This window comes from Rhamphochromis sp. 'chilingali', assembly GCF_963969265.1.
Source record: "Rhamphochromis sp. 'chilingali' genome assembly, chromosome: 11".
Classification (NCBI taxonomy): domain Eukaryota; kingdom Metazoa; phylum Chordata; class Actinopteri; order Cichliformes; family Cichlidae; genus Rhamphochromis; species Rhamphochromis sp. 'chilingali'.
Window position 1 is genome coordinate 32,826,392 of NC_137938.1, and position 19,102 is coordinate 32,845,493.

Genomic DNA, 19,102 nt, shown 5'->3' on the forward strand with positions numbered 1-19,102 from the left:
GAGCCCCTGTGTCTTCCGTACTGTGGCTGCTGGGTGACACCACGTCTGAGGCTCTTGTCGCGGCCTTTTACTTTCCAAACACCAAAAAAGTCCAAGAAAAGGCCGTGGGTGGCAACGGGAGGTTTGTTTTAGAACGCACTTCTGACTCCATTGTTTAAAAATCATATGTGGTTTATTTCGTGCAAAATTATAAACAAAAATCAACCAAATAACTTCTTAAAACTTAAAATTAAACGAAAGTTAATTTAATTTGCTTTAACAACTTCAAAAGTGGTCAAAAAATCATTTTCTAACCCTCCCATCTTCCCATCTGACATTTGGCAAACAAAAAACGAAAAACCTCTTTACCACACCCATCCAGGGTGCTCTTAATCTCTTGATTAATGGGAGGGTCCATAAGCTAATAAACCAATCACTTTGCAAAAGCTTCTCCAATAAAATTAATTACAAATTTAAATAACAAAACCAGGTCAGTATATTCTTACACCTTTAAAGAAAAAACAAAAATGAATACAAATTGCATTTTATGAACATTCAACAAAAATGGCCACAACAGCTCTCCTCAGTTCTTTCCAGGAGGGTGGCACGGTTGCCCCTCCGTTGGTCCTCCTTGGGCTCCCGCACTCTGGTGGCCTGGATCTCCTCCATTCCTGCTTTATGCCCTGGGGGATGGGGCTTTGGCTCCCCACACCAGCAGAATGTTACATGGAGAAACCTTTTGAATACAGGCACGCCCGTTCACACAGGTATGCGCACAGGTGTACACATAGGTGCTCACAGACACAAACTACACCTTTCTTGGCTGCTACATCAAAGCACATTGTGCACTGTCAGTTTTGCGTGCTGCATAAATACATACAATATTTAGTATTTACTGTTACTTAAATTTATTTAGGTTATTGCAGTGATGCTCTGTATTGTGTTGCTCTCTTTTTTTGCTTGTTTTCTCTTTTTTTCCTCTCAACAGGTGAGCCAGGTGATTTTTTTAAGTGCCCTCTCTCACTGTCCCTCTTCCCCTCTGTTTTTCTTCCCCTCTCTCTCCTTTTCCTATACCCCAGTCATGCCTGTCCCGTCTGTAATAACTAAAATAAAATAAAATAAATAATAACAAAGTTCGATCAAATGGACTAATATGGCAAGGCCGTGATGATCCACCTGGTAAAGTAAATCCGTTGGGCATCTTTCTTGGCCTTCAGACAACAATTCTGATGGCTAAAAAAAACAACCCAACAAACAAAAAACAAAACAAAATATGGGAACACCTATGTGTGAAAGGCTGTGTAACAGTTGTGATCTGCCTGTAAGCAGAGGAACACCTTGCATGTAACACACTTCTCTTGAGTTTTCCCTGAGCGGTCTTTTGCTCTGCAACACGCTGCATTCTTCACTTTCGGCGCCCCTGACAGATGTGCATTAGCCCTCCTGCGGAATGAGACATGGGGCACTGCCTTCACTGGATGCTTTTCCCTTGGACTTACACATCTGGGTCTTCTTCCTGCACTGAAAAGTCAAAGCTGTCATTGGCATGCTCAGCCAAGAAAGTCATGGCCACTTCCATGCGAAATTCAAGGAACTCCATGCTGTTCTTCTTTGGTGTGCCACATACAGTAAGGTCTTTGCGGTACAGTAGCCAGCTGTTGGCTAAAGGCAGATCCATAAAGTGCATTAGCATTCGCATGTGTGTCCATTTCTTTGTATGGACACACATGCGATAGTAACTCATCATTCTATCAACAAGGTCAACTCCACCCATCTTGGAGTTGTATTCAGGGATAATACTTGGTCGTCAGATTGTCACATATTGTTTTAGTTGTTTGACCCATCTCCAGCAGGTGTCGTCTGGCTCTCCAGCATGAACAGTAGACATCATACCACTTAACCATGCAAATCTTTCCATCCGCAGTGGTAACTTGTGCTGAGGTCCAGCTTCGTTTCTTTTTCATTGTTTTGTCAGTTGGTCACTTCTGTACTGCTGCAGCGACCTGATTCTTCATAACTTTAGAATCTGCTTCTTCATCATGTGTTCCACACCTTGGGTGGACATAAAGAACCGATCACAGTAAACATTTGTATTAGGATGCAGTATTTGAGACAGACAATCTATGATCAAGCCTCCCAAAAACAGATCCCCTGGTTCTTTAACCTGCTCAAGGGGTGCAGCTGCCCCTTGATAAATGTTAAAGTCCAGCACAATACCATCTGCTGTTGCGTAAACACAGTTTTTTATGCCCACTGAGTTTGGCTTCATTGACAGATATTGTTGACATGGACAAGCCCCTGTCAAAGGAATCATCTGCTCATCAACTGAAACGCATTCTGGGCGAGCCTGAGATTTGAAGCCTTTCAGAATGCGTTTCAGAAAAGGCCTCACCTTCCAGAATTTATTACACTCTCTCAGGTCCTCTGGAACATTGTCAATGAGCACTTTGAGCGATTGCCTCAGTCTGAAGAATCTGTCAAGAGTTTTCAGTGATGGCAAGGAATCTCAAGGATTTGGACCAGTCCATCCTGATTGTAGGATATGGTACGCAAGACATCAAAATACAGGCACCGAAAAAAATTATCAATTTCATCAGTTGATGTGTTGAGTGGATTCCCACTTCTAGCCAGTGACGTAGCATTAGAACAATCTGGAATCATTTTTGTCAGAGCTTTATCAATATACTGCTCTATGTAGTCCAGTGGGGTCCAGCCCTCTCTGTCCTGCACAGTTTCTTGCTCAAAGTGGTCTTGATTTGGTGTTAGCGGAGAAGCTTTCCATCGCATCCCACGCCCTTTCTTAGACTGCTCTTGATGGCTTGGTCCTGGTGTTGTCTCTTCTTCCAAGAGTGACATCTGGGAGTGCGTGATCTGCCAATGTCACAATCTGAACGATATCCTTCATATTCATCACAGAGATGTTTACGTCCCCTGATAAGCTGAGTGGGCCGTGGAATGGGGTCTTCACACCCACTTCTGTCCTCCTCACTGCTGCTTAGCCCCTGTCGTGGGGGTTGATATTCAGCATCCCCCACGGGATCGTCAATGTCTAACAAGTTGTCCACCACAGTAACGCCATTGTTCTTGTGAGAGAATAACACTCTGGGAAAAAAAACTATGGAGATTTTATTTATAAAGCATGCTATATCTGCTTGAACTGTAGTAACCTGTTGTTTTCTACCTAAATCAACCAAAAATACAATTTCATTATCACATGTTGTTAGCAACATAACTCCCTCTGTCCACACAACAAAGCTAACAAGACTAAGTCCCTCTGTCCACATACGCGTACCACATGTTTAGCAACTTTAGTAACGTTTGTAAAATTTGACTTCCATAACACACATTAAACACTTTTGTACATATCTGAACAAGAATCAGCCAAGAAATGTGATTGGATTTTTTTACCTGATTGAAGTGTGGCTCAGGAGTTGCCATCTGAACTTCTGGGTGTGTTGTTGGCCATCTTGAATCTAACGTGTAATGAGAAATACTCTTCTGCCATCACCAGGTGGCAGTATAATGTCCTCATAAGTGGATATCAGGCCCTTATAGAATAAAATTTAGTATTGTGGTCTAAACAACACAAAATGTGACGTCGGCATACGTGGACATCAGGTCCTAGAAGGTTAAAAAAGCATTTTCTAATAACTATAAACATCCCAAATATTGACAGGTCACAGCAAAGTCACGCTACAGACATTTGCCAACTACCTTGCATGACTTGGAATTAAAGCTTTTTAACTTTCGTCTTATTCAGCAGTATATTCTGTGGCTTACATTTGGTGTTTTGATTTTTTTGTTTTGGTGCTGGGTTTTTTGTCAGAAACTGTGTGTTAGAAAAAGTGCATTATGATGATGAAAGTTATACAACAGCTCTCTCTCATTATCTTTTTTCTGTCCGTGTGTGCATTCACAAGTGTTTTACAATGAAAGGTTTTAAGAGTGTCAGAGATATAGGTGCACTTATTCTTTGTTGTGGTACTTTAGTGTTCCAATGAAAAGAGCCCAAATGAGCTCATTTTAACGTACATTTTTTGCCATCCTGTGATCTCATGTGACATATTCTCTTAATATCTAAGAGCTATTTCCAGGGGGAGAATGTTTATGTTAGATCCTGTTTCAAATCAGGTTGTGATCGTAAAGTCACGTACATAGCACTGATTTTAGAGTAATGTACAACAATTGTAATCTCATTTAAATTTCCAAACTGCCTTTCGCCATTAAGGGTTATGGTGAAATGTCATTATTTGTGTGTCATTGCACACTGTCCATGAGAGGACCCCTTATCAGGTTTATATGTATAGTGCCAAATTACAGAGTCACCTGAAAGTGAGTCTGTTAATCACTGTTAAACAGTGTCATCTACGCCAGGCCTGGCCCATATATGGATGACATACCATTTACCATGCCAGAAGTCAGCCAGCGGTGCCGGCTTGACACCAGATCCAGCCCAGACCTGTCTGCTATGTGGGTAATTATTCTTTTGTAGTCTGTGCCCTAATCTCTGTTGATAGATTTTAAAATCAATTTAAAAAATAATTTTATTTTTAACAATAAGCTGTAGTCAAATAGCTCGTCAATACATAAAAATTGTCTTGCGTTGATTCTGGGGAATACTACAGGACATACTCTTGGCTGAAACCCGAGGACCACTGCTACATAGCAAATGTTTTAACTGTTAATATTGTGGAAATGCAGTGAAGCTAATTTTACTTTACTTTGCAGCAACAAAACAAGGTGCAGATCAGTACATCCTTAAAACACAAAGCATGTTTTGGGCTGCTGCTCGGGATCACTGCTGTGGAATAAAATGAGGCGCAGGTAGCCAGGATGGGACAGAACAGTTTTTTCATATAATTTACATTCTCAGGAAAAGTTATTTACATAGTTGCAACAAACACACACCCAAGCTGCCTGAACTTTTTTGGAATTAGAAACCTAGACTAAAAGCGAAAGAATAAAGCAAACCATCCTTCCAGAGTTGTTTAATGGTTTCATTGCTTGAAGAGAAAACATAGCAAATTCGGTAGTTCACAGACACCAATTTAAAAGACACCAACATGTTAAGTAGGTTTTTAACCTTGTACACTCTCTTTGTTATTGCTTTGATCGTGGCTGTGTATTGTTATTCCAGTTCTACTGAAGGGCTGATTGTTAAATGAATAAATGTAAAAATATATGAAGTTTGTCTTGTTTCTTTAGCCTTCAGTCATCAATCAACCAAAGTTTTTAATTGGTGCCACTCACATACTCAACTCTGCTGCTCAACCCAGCAAACCTTGTTTACAGAAACCTGGAAAAGCAGGATGATTATGTTAGTTTAAATGAGTCACAATCTCAGATTCACAATAACTGTCACAATCCCCAAATCACAGGCTGAGGAGGGGCCATTGCAGCATCTTTCACTCCAACATATTAATCAATCATAGACTCAGACAGTTTTAATTAATTTAAAAGCCTGACTCTTAGCCTTTTTCACCATAATCAGCAAACTGAGAAAACAGTTTTGTTATTTATCACCTCTTACTTAGAGACTCTCTCAGATTTCAGTTTTTACATTTTGTTTTTTTATCTGATTTAGTGCTCAGCTCAGATAAAATAAATTGGGGTGATTTTAACATCCATATAGATGCTGAAAGTAAAATTACAGACCAGTTGGGAATGCATTTCATTACAGTAGTGTCACGGGGATGGAATGGACTCAGACACAGACCAATGCGTTCAGAATAAAAAGTCAATAGTTTATTTTAGAGATGGCACGATACCACTTTTTTATGTCCGATACCGATACCGATATCATAAATTTGGATATCTGCCGATACCGATATGAATCCGATATAGTGTTTTTTAATCAACAAAACTGTTTTTTTAAATATCTTGCTGCATTTTGTATAAGTTCATACTCAAGTTTAAAACAACAACTACACTAAAGCTATTCTGTTATACCTGTATGCAAAAAAAAATTTTCATAGTTCAGCAATACTGATCAATCTAATAAACTTAAACCTACACCATCCTCCCTATTCTGGTATTTTAAAGAGTACTTAGCATAAATATTAAGCAACCTAACTAATAGGGTTCCAACTCCCAGCAACAACAAAATAAATAAAAAATAGGGAACCACCCCTCACGCGCCACCTCATGATGCTTAATCGACGTAATCAACCTTAATTTGATGCAGTGTGAAAAAAAATGCACAGAAATCAATTATTTTTCAAGAAATTTTAAATAGATTCAACATCTTTCTTCAACAAAATTGCAGACTGCACAGATGGTACCTTCCCAAAGGAAAAAGTACTATAGCTTACTAGGGTATATATATTAGACTTAATAGTTACTATATACAGTAATGGACTTCTATTCATTTTGCATCAAATTAAAACTTTGGGTGTCAGATAATTATTTATTAAAAGCTAGACATTTTAAATGAGAATAAGAAAGAAAAGTATGTCTTTGTGCCCCCTTTTCCCTGTTAATGCCCTATCGGCCCCCCTGGCTAAACTTTGCTAGATCCGCCCCTACACAGTTACCAGCCGTCAGCTACGTAGAAAAAGATCCTCGAGTAGAAAGTAATATTAAATACATTCTAACAACAGCTGATCAAGCTTAAACGTGCTGCTGTTGTTCAGCCGCTGGTTTCCTCTTTCTGGTGCAAAGTGGGCCAAAAGCAAACTAGAGACACGGACTCGCGACAGAAAAGCCGATCAGCTGATCGTTAAGCAGTTTCATGATTGAAGTAGCAGCAAGAAGAGGCAGTCGCTCCATATATCGCTTGTTAAGCTTAACGCAGGAATGCTTTACAAACATTCAGAGATGGACTTACACACTTGCTTTACTTCTCTCGGGATAACTTTGTCGGAGATGAAATGCCGGGTTGCTAGCGAAGCTCCACATGCTATCCAGACCACCGACAGGTCCCGCATGCCACAGCCGCTCTATCACGTGATGCATACTGCTCCGACGTGCTAACGTTCTGAGGTGAGTTACGGCGTGTTGCAAGTTTTGTGAGGTGCTTTCGTGATATTTAATGGATCGGATTACATTTTTTATTTTTCTCCGATATCCGATCCAGTAATTTAGGTCAGTATCGGACCGATACCGATACGTAATATCGGATCGGTCCATCTCTAGTTTATTTATACAGAAACACCAGATGAAGATATATACAGTGCGAGGGATCAGGGGCTCCAGGGATGCAGGGAAGGAAGGTGTTAGAGTGAATTGTTAAATGTTGTCATTTTATGCATGCCAACTCTGATGAAAGGAATTCCACTGCCCCCCTCCCCAGATCTCGAGGTTCTGGGTGGGGGGGTTGTAGTCCTTTATTACAGACACATCCTTGTGCTTTTTGATGTAAGCTTCCTGTGTTTACGACCCTTTGGTCAGCAGGACGACACACGCACATTCTTACTTAGATACAGAAGTTCACACATATACATACAATGCCTTGTCTTAGAACCATGTGGGCGTTGCTTTGCTGTGATGTGTTTTGTGTGAACTGTTTCTCAATAAAAGGCAGCGAGAGGAGGCCGGATTTGGGGTCATTTCATGGTAGACATCAACGAGGCCTTTGCAAGTGAAACGATCGATCGCTGTTGCCTTGTTTTTCTTTCACGGGAATAAGTCCTGGATACAGCGGGGTCTGAGTTTAGACCCAACAGAAGGGAAACAGGTCCAAAATACACACTCCTCTCCAGTGTTGGTCAAGTTACTTGAAAAAAGTAATCAGTAACTAATTACTGATTACTTCCCCAAAAAAGTAATCCCGTTACTTTACTGATTACTTATTTTCAAAAGTAATTAATTACTTAGTTACTTTTTAAAAACCCGATTTACAACCTGAATAGGTGATAAAGCGATAGATCTCTCAGCCCAATTCTACTTTTTCTACATAATCCATCATACAAAATGTAATCAAATGGAAAAGTATCTTTTTTTTAACTTGTTTTATCAGTTTTAATCTTTTAACTTTATGCATCAAGCAAAACTTAATTATATGCAACATTCTCTGACTTGACTAAATTAGTTTAACATTTAAACCTATTTTCTGCACATTCCAGCACATAAAATAAAATATTTTTTGTGTTTACACTCACTCTTTCAAATAGATGCAAGTAAAACACAGCAGAAAATAAATAAAGTCAAAGACTCAGCGGTCCTGTTGCTCTATTTTCACCTGTAAACCAGGACTGCGGTAGGCGGAGGTTTACCCTGGTGCAGGTGTGCCACGGTCAGTTGAAGAATCCGCGAGTTTCTCTGTGAATTTCCCATTACGTCATTGCGCACTCGGTGCTTGCTTGGAAGTTTAGGGGTTTTTTTTCGCTGTAAAAATAAGTTTTCTTCCCACGCACAACGGACACTAATGTTTTTGTCACTTTTTATGGAATCAAACTCAAAGTAAGGTCAGTACTTCCGCGCTTTAAACGCTGCACGCTCATACTCTCTCCCACAATCGATATGTGATCCATTGTTGATCTGCACACAGCTGTTGTGACGGTTTTAGTAACGCAGTAACGCAGCGTTACTACGGGAAAGTAACGGTAATCTAATTACCGTTTTTGCAATAGTAATCCCTTACTTTACTCGTTACTTGAAAAAAGTAATCAGATTACAGTAACGCATTACAAGTAACGCGTTACTGCCCATCTCTGCTCCTCTCCAAACTCCTCTTCACGCACTCGTGCTCACACTCCAAAAAACTCCACACCAGACTTCCAGACTCTCAGATAGGACAGGAAACAGGGATAAGTCCAGGAACCTAATTTTTAAAAAAAGATACAATCAGAAAACACTCTAGAGTTACATAACTAGAGATCACCAAGGCTGTACTGACTATGGTTACTCTATGATCCAGCAACAAGACACACTGAGCCGCCATCTTATATAGTAGCTCAGCAATCAGACAGATCAGAGGCAGGTGGTTGATTAGACCAGGTGCGTGGGCTAAGGGCAAGAGCCCGTGATGATCTCCACCCAAACAGACGGGAGAGAGGAGAAAGGAAGAGATGACAACAATAACAAAAAACACAAGACCTGAATCTATATCAGCCAAGGAGACACGGAGACCAAGACACCACTCCTGCACAGCTTCTAGTTATGTGATTTCCATCCTTTTTACCCATTCATGAGGTCTTAATGGTGTGCTGATAAGAAATTCTCATGCCTCACCTGTTGAAAATGGTGGTGTTGGAGGAATAGGCTGGAATTCAGGAAATTCAAAGATGGGTCAGTGGAGAGTGGGCAGGCAGGTGAATAACACATGAGTTCTTGTTTCCACTGAGGTGGGTTGAGTCTCAGAGAGGAAAATGAAGTGACTGGCTGTAATCTTGTTGGTTTTATACTTATTGTACTTTGGTATTATGTTACAGGCCTTCGATGGGGTCTGTTTTTAAACTGTTTTTTTAACAGAAAAGCAGAGACAGGAGACATCAGTTGCGTTCGGTCTGCAGGCTCTTCCTCGTCTCATTTATTAACAGAGTTTAACAACGTCCTTTTCTTTTCATTTAGACACACACATTTCGCTTTTAACAACACAAACATTCAATTAGGTCCATAGCTCAAACCCTTTTGGTTACCTTGCACTCTCACAAGAATAAACTTACAAAATAATCATTGTATATGAACGTCCTTATTTACAATAAATCTGTAACCAATTTTACTGCATTTCAGCATCAAAACATTTCTGTGCAGCACCACTAACACTGCAATTAACCCGCTTATATCACCTTTATACTTTTCTTATACTTTAACAGATTCAAACAATATATTACATTTGTAACCAATAAACAAAAATATTCTTCCATTGCTCACAAACAGTTCACAATCATCCACAAACAGTATACATCAGACTATTTACATTTGACACATAAGAACTGGGTAGGTCCTAATCAACTGTAACTTCCAATAATGCCAGGATAAAAGAAGTGTCTAAGAGCTCCATTTGTCACAAAATAAAACAGGTAATAAGACCAGCTGCCTATTTAGACTACGAGTGAAATGGCGGCTGCCATTACAAATGGCGGTATAGTTAGCTTTCTCTCAATCAGTGAAAACACACTCTCTCACAACATTTGCGGTCTTTAAACTAAGACAGAAAAAAGTTTCTTGCCTTTATATGTACATTGTGGTGAGCAAACTTGAACTACTGACCTGTTTTTTTAACAGAAAAGCAGAGACAGGAGACATCAGTTGCGTTCGGTCTGCAGGCTCTTCCTCGTCTGAGGCCGAGACGCGTTGCAACAGCCTATCGCACTCACCACTATCTCCCCCTTGTGGCAATGCCACGCAATTACATTGTCCATAACGCTAAATGAAAAGTGCAATACCACCATAAAATCAGGTCTTTTACATCAAAAACAATTCACAACAAAATTACAATTGTGACCATACACTTGTGGGCGTCACAATTGCAACATTTGAAATTATAAAATCTACTTTAAGGATACAATATATCACAAGATTATATTTAAGAGAATTTACATTGTACTGTGCCCTGTTTTTCTTTAAAGATACTCTTTATAAGTGCTTGTGTTTAAAATTAAAGCTTCCATAATAAACTAAAACAATCAGCTCCACCTCTTTTTTTTTTTCCTCTCGTCTGTCCCGTTTGGTTCTTTTGCCATCAGAATTATTGTCTACAGGCAAAGAACGGATTTACTACCAAATGGACCATCCCAGCCTTGTTGTATTGGTCTATTAGATTTACTTTTGCTTTTATTGTTTATTTTATTTTATTTTCCCTTGCTAAACACGGGACAGACTTGACTGGGGAAAAGAAAAGGAAGAAAGAAAGAGGGAAAGAAAAACAGCGGGGAAGAGGAACGGTGATGAAGGGCAAAAAAAACAAAAACAAACAAAACAAACAGACAAAAAAAATACATATATAAATCACCTGGATCACCTGTTGAGAAAGAAAAAAGAGAAAACAAGCAAAAGAGAGAGCAATATAATAAACAACATCATCGCGAGGATCTATGTGAATATAACAGTAAATACTAAATATTGACTATTATTGTGCAGCACGTAGGATTGACAGGGCACTGTGTGCTTTGAGGTGGGAGCCAAAAAGGGTGTAGTTTGTGTGTGTGAGCACCTGTGTGTACACCTGTGAGCATGAGCGCACTTGTATTTAAAAGGTTCCTTCATGTAATGATCTGCTAGAGGGTGTGGGGGGCCATAGTCCCGCCCTCCAGGGCATGAAGCAGGTATGGAGGAGATCCAGGCTCCAGACATCCAGAGGCTCTCACAAGAGACCAAGGAAGATCAATGGAGGGGCAACCAAGTCACTATCCCGGAAAGAGCTGAGGAGAGCCCCAGATGAGGGGTCACTCAATAGCCGCGGGGCAGAAGCCAGGGGGGGTTGCTGTGACGTGCCCGTGAGCTCCGCCGTCAACCAGCTGTGCCAGAGTGACCGAGCCCCAGGAGCTCCACCTCTTCAGTGCAAATCTCCTTACTTATCCAGTCCAAGAACAACTAGTTGTAGATTCTGGTGAGGTGGATCTGTGAGCTGGTGTGTCATTCACTCATGGCATACAGTTTGCCGTCATCCATGTACGGGAGGGGACTGACAGTCACTTCACTGCTGAATCAGTATCCATATCTGTTGTTAGTGATGAGCTGGCTTGGGCATAGAGACCCAGCAGAACAGTAGCAAGGACAGTGAATCACCAGCTTAATTACCCTTGCATACACAGCTGTGGTTCTGTGAGCTTTGCAAAGTGTCTTTTTCACTTGTTACTTATTTATTTATTTGCCTGTCCCATTCGGCACTGTAGCAATCAGAATTGTTGTCTGAAAGCCAAGAAAAGATTTTTCCAAATTCTTAATTATTTGTTTGATTTTTTTTTTTTTTTACTTTTAAGTTTTTACAAACGGAACAGACATGGCTGGAGGATAGGACAGGGAAAGATGTAGACAAGAGAAGTTCAAGAAAAGGTCCCAGACATCTAAAGGCCCTCCAGAGCGCGAGAGCCCAAGGAGGACCACTGGAGGGGCGGCCGCGCCACCCTCCTGGAACGGCCTGAGGAGATCCTCAGACTGGGCGTCACCCATCAGCCGCGGCGCTAAAGCTACAGGGAGCTGCGGCAATGTACCCGCAGGCTCTGCCAGCTGCGCCAGAGCGGACTGAGCCCCGGGACCAGAGGCTGAAGGGGCCCCCCACCCTTCAGGAGGGGCCTGACCAAGCCATGAGCGCCAGGCCCCGCCAAGCAGCCACTGCAAGTGAGCCAGCCACCAGCAGGGAGTGTGGTGGCTGGCTCAACGTGGAGACAAACAGAAATGAACACTGTCTTCTTGTCTTTTTCACTTGTTAAATATCAGTGTGGGATTTATTTTCAAGATAGACATCCAACATTTCAGTATAGAGTCATTTGGATTACTGAGCGTATTGCTGCTGTCACTGGGAATAAGAAGCTCAGTCGTCTGAGCAGCAAATATTGGAAAAATCACATTTTATTTTTTACCCTAATTTGTTTTAAGCTACTCACATATTCAATATAAAAGTCTTTATAAAGAAAAGGAAAAGTCTAAAAGAAACAGTTGTCGTCTTGTTAAGGTTCAAATATTTGCACACAACAATCACCCCCTTTATGCACTTTAACATACTTAGATTCAGCATAAGATATTAACCCCCTTACAACAACATATCATCACTAAACTATAAATTTCCTATCCAAATCTGCACTCCTGAACAGTCTGCTATACTTCCTCTCCTGAAAACCTCAGTCACACACACACACACACAGGAAGCTTCTTCGTCACCACTTACTCCAGCTAATTTGCATACTGAGTCATATCTCAAGAAGTTGCCGTAACAAGAGAAACACATGTTTAAACATTACCAACTTATTAAATTATTTTATTTCTTTCTACAGTGATCACTGGTTTTGATCACTCAGTACCAGGGCACTCCTAAGTCACTCTTTTAAAACTACTTCAATCACTTTTCTTTTTTCATAACTCACTCCCTTGTCATAAAGCTTCTTTTGGGCTATTCCTCAACTTCAAACTCAAGTGTATTTTATTAAACTTTCACAGCATTCTGTCACTCATACAAATAGCAAGCTGATCTTCATTGCGTATGTTTGTGTTCTTAGCCAGGTTTAATCAATGTCTATGCATTAATCTTCATGAGCTTGTCCTTGTAAGGTTAATGCATTTTCTGCTTATGTATGTGAATTTGCATATGTTGCTTTTTGCAGTGTTTCAGACTCCTCCACAATTCTCCACTTAAACAGTCAGTTTTCTCTTTCCCAAAATTTGCTAACCCAAATTTTAAGTTCCCACCTTAAATAACAGCATTCCTGGTCCTCAAACATAGGTCAGAGTTTGATTGTGAGGTTCAGGGACAGGGACACATGGCGCTGTGAACAATTCAACCAGAAACTTGCCTTAACATGTCCAGTCATGTTAACCTATAAGTTTCTTCCGACCACTGCATGTGGAGAATTGATCCAGGTCTGTTTCGCCCCTGAAGAAACACAACTGAGACATTTTCATTATTATCATGAGGCATCTGAATGCAATATCAATGCTGTAGATTATATTATTAATGCAATGGTAATGATGATGATTATTAACAATAGCAGCAAAATAATTTCCCTGATCTCCACACTCTTCAGTGAATAATGCTCATAACTATATCTTGTGACATGAGCTGTGTGTAGTGATGGTAAATTCGATTCTTTTTACTGAATCGAGTTTTAATGAGTCACTCACCAAAGTGAATCGGGGTTTTTGAGTCATTTGATTCACTGAGTCAGTTGACCAGAGAGTGCAAAAAATTTACATTTTCACTCAAACTTAATTTGTTTCTCTTTTCATGTAAATCCCACTGCTAAGATGAATGATTCTAAAAAAAAACCAACTATTTTATAGAGCAAAAAAAGAGCAAAAACATTTCTAAAATTAAGCAATTTCCTATCAAAATTGCTTAATAAACATTTATTTTGTTTATTTTTATTTTATTAGTATTTTCCTTAAATGTGTTAAATATATATTTTCTCATCGAAATGTCCACTGAGCTGCCAGGGGGCGGTAATGCACCTTAATATTGGTTGCCAACCAAGAAGAAGAAGAAGAAGAAGAAGAAGCTGGTTTTTTTTTGTTTTTTTTTTCCAAAAATTTTAACTTTATTAAGAAACAGTATACAGAACATGTATACAATCAGAACAAAATTAACATATGCCAGGGGGTGTAATACAAAGAATTACAAACATTCAAATAATTTGTAATTACTACAAATAGTAATAGTTTTCATAGCCTTTTTGTTAAGTGATCCACTAATCAATTTTATGTAACATAAAACATCATTATAGTAATGTTTAAAATTAGGTTTTTTGTTACTGTATTTGCATTTGTGAAAATAAAATTTAGCTAAGATAACTAACAAGTTTATTATAAAGTAAACGTCTTCTTTTTTTTGCCTTCGAAAGAAACAAAATACAACATTTTCCCATTTCACAGTAAAGTCTTTGTAGAGATGTCCAGCAATGAATCTACTGAAGTCTTTCCAAAATGTTCTAGCGTATGAACAGATCCAGAAGAGGTGTTGCACAGTCTCAGGATGGGTAGTGACAGGGTGAGAGTGATTCGTTCGTTCGCTCTATGTTTCAGCACAGGAGGGAGGGGGTGAGTGAGTGAGTGATTCTTTCGCTCGCTCTATGATTCAGCACAGGAGGGAGGGGGTGAGCGAGTGAGTGATTCGTTTGTTCGCTCTATGATTCAGCACAGGAGGGAGGGGGTTAGTGAGTGAGTGAGTGAGTGATTCGTTCGCTCTATGATTCAGCACAGGAGGGAGGGGGTGAGCGAGTGAGTGATTCGTTCGTTCGCTCTATGATTCAGCACAGGAGGGAGGGGGTTAGTGAGTGAGTGAGTGAGTGAGTGAGTGATTCGTTCGCTCTATGATTCAGCACAGGAGGGAGGGGGTGAGCGAGTCCTGAGTGATTTGCTTACGCTTACGATTCAACACAGGAAGGGAGCGAGTGAGTAGCTCAAATGTGCTGTTAGCATGTTAGCAGAGCGATGCTACTGTGAACCGAGGAGCTATTTTCTTGATGTGAGCTTCTACTCAGGGTTTTTTCTTCCAGTTCAGAGCAGAAATGCTTTTGTTAAGAAACTGGCTGTTGTGTCCCCCCCCCCCCCCACACACACACAATTTTAATTATAAGCTAGATATATTTCTACTAAGCGAATTAGTTTGCTAACAAAAACAGGGATGAGTCAGTGAGTCAGTTGGGCTTGTGAATCATGATTCACGAGTCAGTAAAGTGATTCTCGAGTATTGAACGATTCGTTCACGAATCGAACATCACTAGCTGTGTGCAGCAGTCAGGAATGGAGGACCCAAATGCAGACTCCAGGAGGCAGAAGGTGAACTCAAACAGCCTTTTTGCTGGACCCAGTGAAAACTAACCTAACTGAGGAACACAAAGGCAGACATAAAACACAGCCTGATGAGGGTACAACATAACACTGACGAAGAGAAACACACTTTTTTAAATACACTGAAAAGCCGGCGATTGAGACACAGGAGAAGAGCACAGCTGGGAGCACAGCTGGGAGCAAAGCAAAACTAGAAACACTAACATGAGACATGGACTTTCAAAGTAAAACAGGAGTGACACAGAGACGCAGACTTGACTGAACTGAACTTGAATGAACATGACACGTGGAACACAGGGAAGGTACAGATACTGAAACTAGAAACTACTACAACGAAATAACCCGAAAAGAACTAAAACCACGAATAACAATAATCAAGAAATATAAATAAAACACAAAACACACCCAGGACCATGACAGGTTAATGCCTAAAGCATATAAACTTAGCACAAAAAGTAAGGAAATTTATTTCGTTTGCTTATTTCTTTGTTGTTCATGTTGGCCATAAATCTTATACTGTTGGAAAACTTATTTTCCCTCTGTATGGTGCCATATTTGGAAGTACAATGCATGCAGGTATGTGTCCAGAGGGTATTTGTGGATTGGTACTACCATTATATCTGGCAATATTAAGGGTCAGGTTAAAGCCTTGACTTTGACTTTTCCTTTAAATGGAGAAGAATAATTTGCATTACTTAGTCCAGATTTCCACAGGCTTTGCATACTGAGGAAGAATTATTTGCGCATACAGGTAAATGTGTCAACCACTACCACCTCTTTCTGATAAACCCTTGTCAGTATCACATTTAGGTCCAAAGACTGAATCAGTTCTAGCATAGTAACAACTGCAGTGCAAACTGCAGAAATTTAGGACACATTTGCTCGTAAATGTAATTTTGGGACAGATCATGAAGCAGTTAACATTAGGTAAGATTCTTTCATTATCTTCTTTCATGTCATGTTTACATTACTTTTTGAGAGATAGATAGTTGACTGGCAACCCTTTCCAGGGTGTACCCCTAGGAAAGCTTGGATATTATTTAAGGCAGTACGTAAAGGTTCTGCTTTAAAGGATCTTGATTATTTAAAATATGAGGAAATAAATGTTCTTACATTATTCTTATGAATGTCTTTACAGTCTTGGAAACACACCTAATTCTACTTGCAGGTCAGTGAACTCCCAGTATTTCTGAAAGCCCTGTTTCTCCTCGGGTAGTATCTCCCACAGCAAATCCCTGTCACCTTCTCAAATGATAAAATTTACTATTAGTTGTTGTCTTAATTTCAGAATTAAGTAGCAATGTGTTATGCTGGCGTAAAATTATGACCTTTCTTCCACAGGGATGTGTTTTCTACCTTTGTATCCCTACCAGATCCAAAACGTCTTATTCTATAGTCCAAAAACATGGTATGAGGCACAAAGCTACTGCAGAGAGAAATGCATTGACCTGCTCACCTTTGACAACATGAAACAGATAGAAACAATTGTTAATTTTCTTGAGAACAAATACAATGATGCTGTGTGGTTTGGGCTTTGGAAAGGCAAGACTCAGAGATGGCACTGGTCTATGCCAAGTAACGATTTCTACAATTATTTGCCTTGGGGCTCCAACACAAATTACAACTGTGGTACATATGAAAATAGGAGTTTGTCTTCAGACCCTTGTCATTACGCCAAAAATTTTTTATGCTTTGACGGTAAGAGAGTACCACAGCTACAATATACCAATATACAAATTAAGTATATTAAGTTTGTTTGCTTTTCTTTAATTTTCCTTTCTTTTTATCAGGAAAGAAAAAAGGTGCTGAGCAGTATATTCTCAGTTCAGCAACAATGGGTTGGAGTGAGGCTCAAAACTACTGCAGAACCAACCACACAGACCTGACCAGTGTGAGGAATGATGCAGAGCATCAGATAATTCAGAGTCTAGCTAATGGTATGGATGTTTGGATTGGACTCTTCAAAGACCCCTGGGAGTGGTCTGACCAGAGTAACTCCTCACTGAGATACTGGCCAGTAGAGCAGAAAATTTGGACTGAAGAAACTGAGCACTGTGGTGCTTTGATGAAGAATGAATCTGGTAAATGGGGGCAACTGCCATGTTCTAACAAATACCCATTCTTATGTGTCTGTAAGGTCAAAGGTAGGTACTTAATTTACAGCATCTCTTGTTGTTTTTACTGTGTAAATATCTGAACTAAACACACAGAAATGATGAATGAACAATTTTCTGCTTATATGTTCCTTTCCACTTATAATAGAAACCACAGTCAAAGTGATTAAATTGAGAATCAGCCTGCAAGACTCTGGGCTGGATCTAAATAACCCTACCATACAAGAGAACATCTTGAAGCAAGTAAGTCTTGCAGATCTTTGCTCTAAGTGTTTTGCCTCCTACATTCTGCTCAGAGAATAAGAAAATACAGTATTAATGACCTACTTAAACCAGGCCAAAACATGTTGTCCAGTCCTACCTGCAAGGTAGTAGCTGGGTTCAATGCAGGCTCCTCCAGTCTGTATGCCAAATATCCTTGGGCAAGAGACTAACCCTATGTTGTTCTCCAATGCATCCATCTGAGTATGAATGTTAGATACTAAGCACTTAACAAAACGTGATTGGGTGAATGAATTAGTTGAATAAAGCGCTTTGAGTGCTCAGATAGAGTAGAAAAGTGCTATGTAAGAACCAGTCCATTTACCATAGCACTCCTTTAATGATAATTTACTTGCTGTTGTTGTTGTTGTTTGGTAACGTGGCAAGTTAAATAGTTGATCACAGAAAATTTGGACATGTGATGTATCTACAAGATCTGAAGATCACATTATGTGCTTTTTGTTGTTCTGTTAGAACATTTTGTGTAAGATGTCAGATCCAAATGATCCTATAAACAGGTCTTGTTTTTTTTCTGTTTTCTAGCTGATGGCTTCAACTGGAGCTAACATAAATCTGAAGTGGAGAAAGCAATCCAGTGGAAAGGTTTTCATCAAAGAGATTCCCTAAAGTGGCTGAGCGCTTAACACCAGTTTTCTTATTTATTGATTGGTTTGATTTGATGATTTTGCCAAACATATAACAGTATGCTAAATCCAACAGCACAGAGGCAGTGTAGAAGCATAACCTACGAGTATAAAACAAATAATCCAAACTGACACTTTTTCCAGGTTTAATAAATATAGGCAACTATCTTACAAGCACCAAAATTAGATCTGTTTGACACTGTCTGAACAGCAAAACATTTCTGGATTTTTATATATATATACATATATATATATATTTATTTATTAGGGGTGCAACGATTCACAAAATTCACAGTTCGATATTTTTTCGATACAAAAAAATGTTCATGCCTTTTTAATTTGTCATTTATTAAAATTATAAATATATATTTTAACTCAAAAGTACAAGATTTCAATTTTATGTTGCTGAAACAACAAAGTAATAAAAAAATTTATCTATCTGATCGACAAATCACTCATCTTTGGAAAAGAGAGTTTATTACAGAGAAATGGCTCTTTCCAAAATAAAAGCTATACTATACGCTTCTTCTGGGCTATATTCTCAGCAGCATATTAAACATATCAGGTCCCCATAAGGACAATCATGTGCTAACTCAGTGAATCTGCGTTCGACTACGCCTAGGCTGCACTGTCGAGCGCAGATCCACTGAGCGCTCAACACAGACAGCATCGTCAGAAGAAAAGTTGATAAAATAAATTAAAATTCTTGTATTGTTCGAT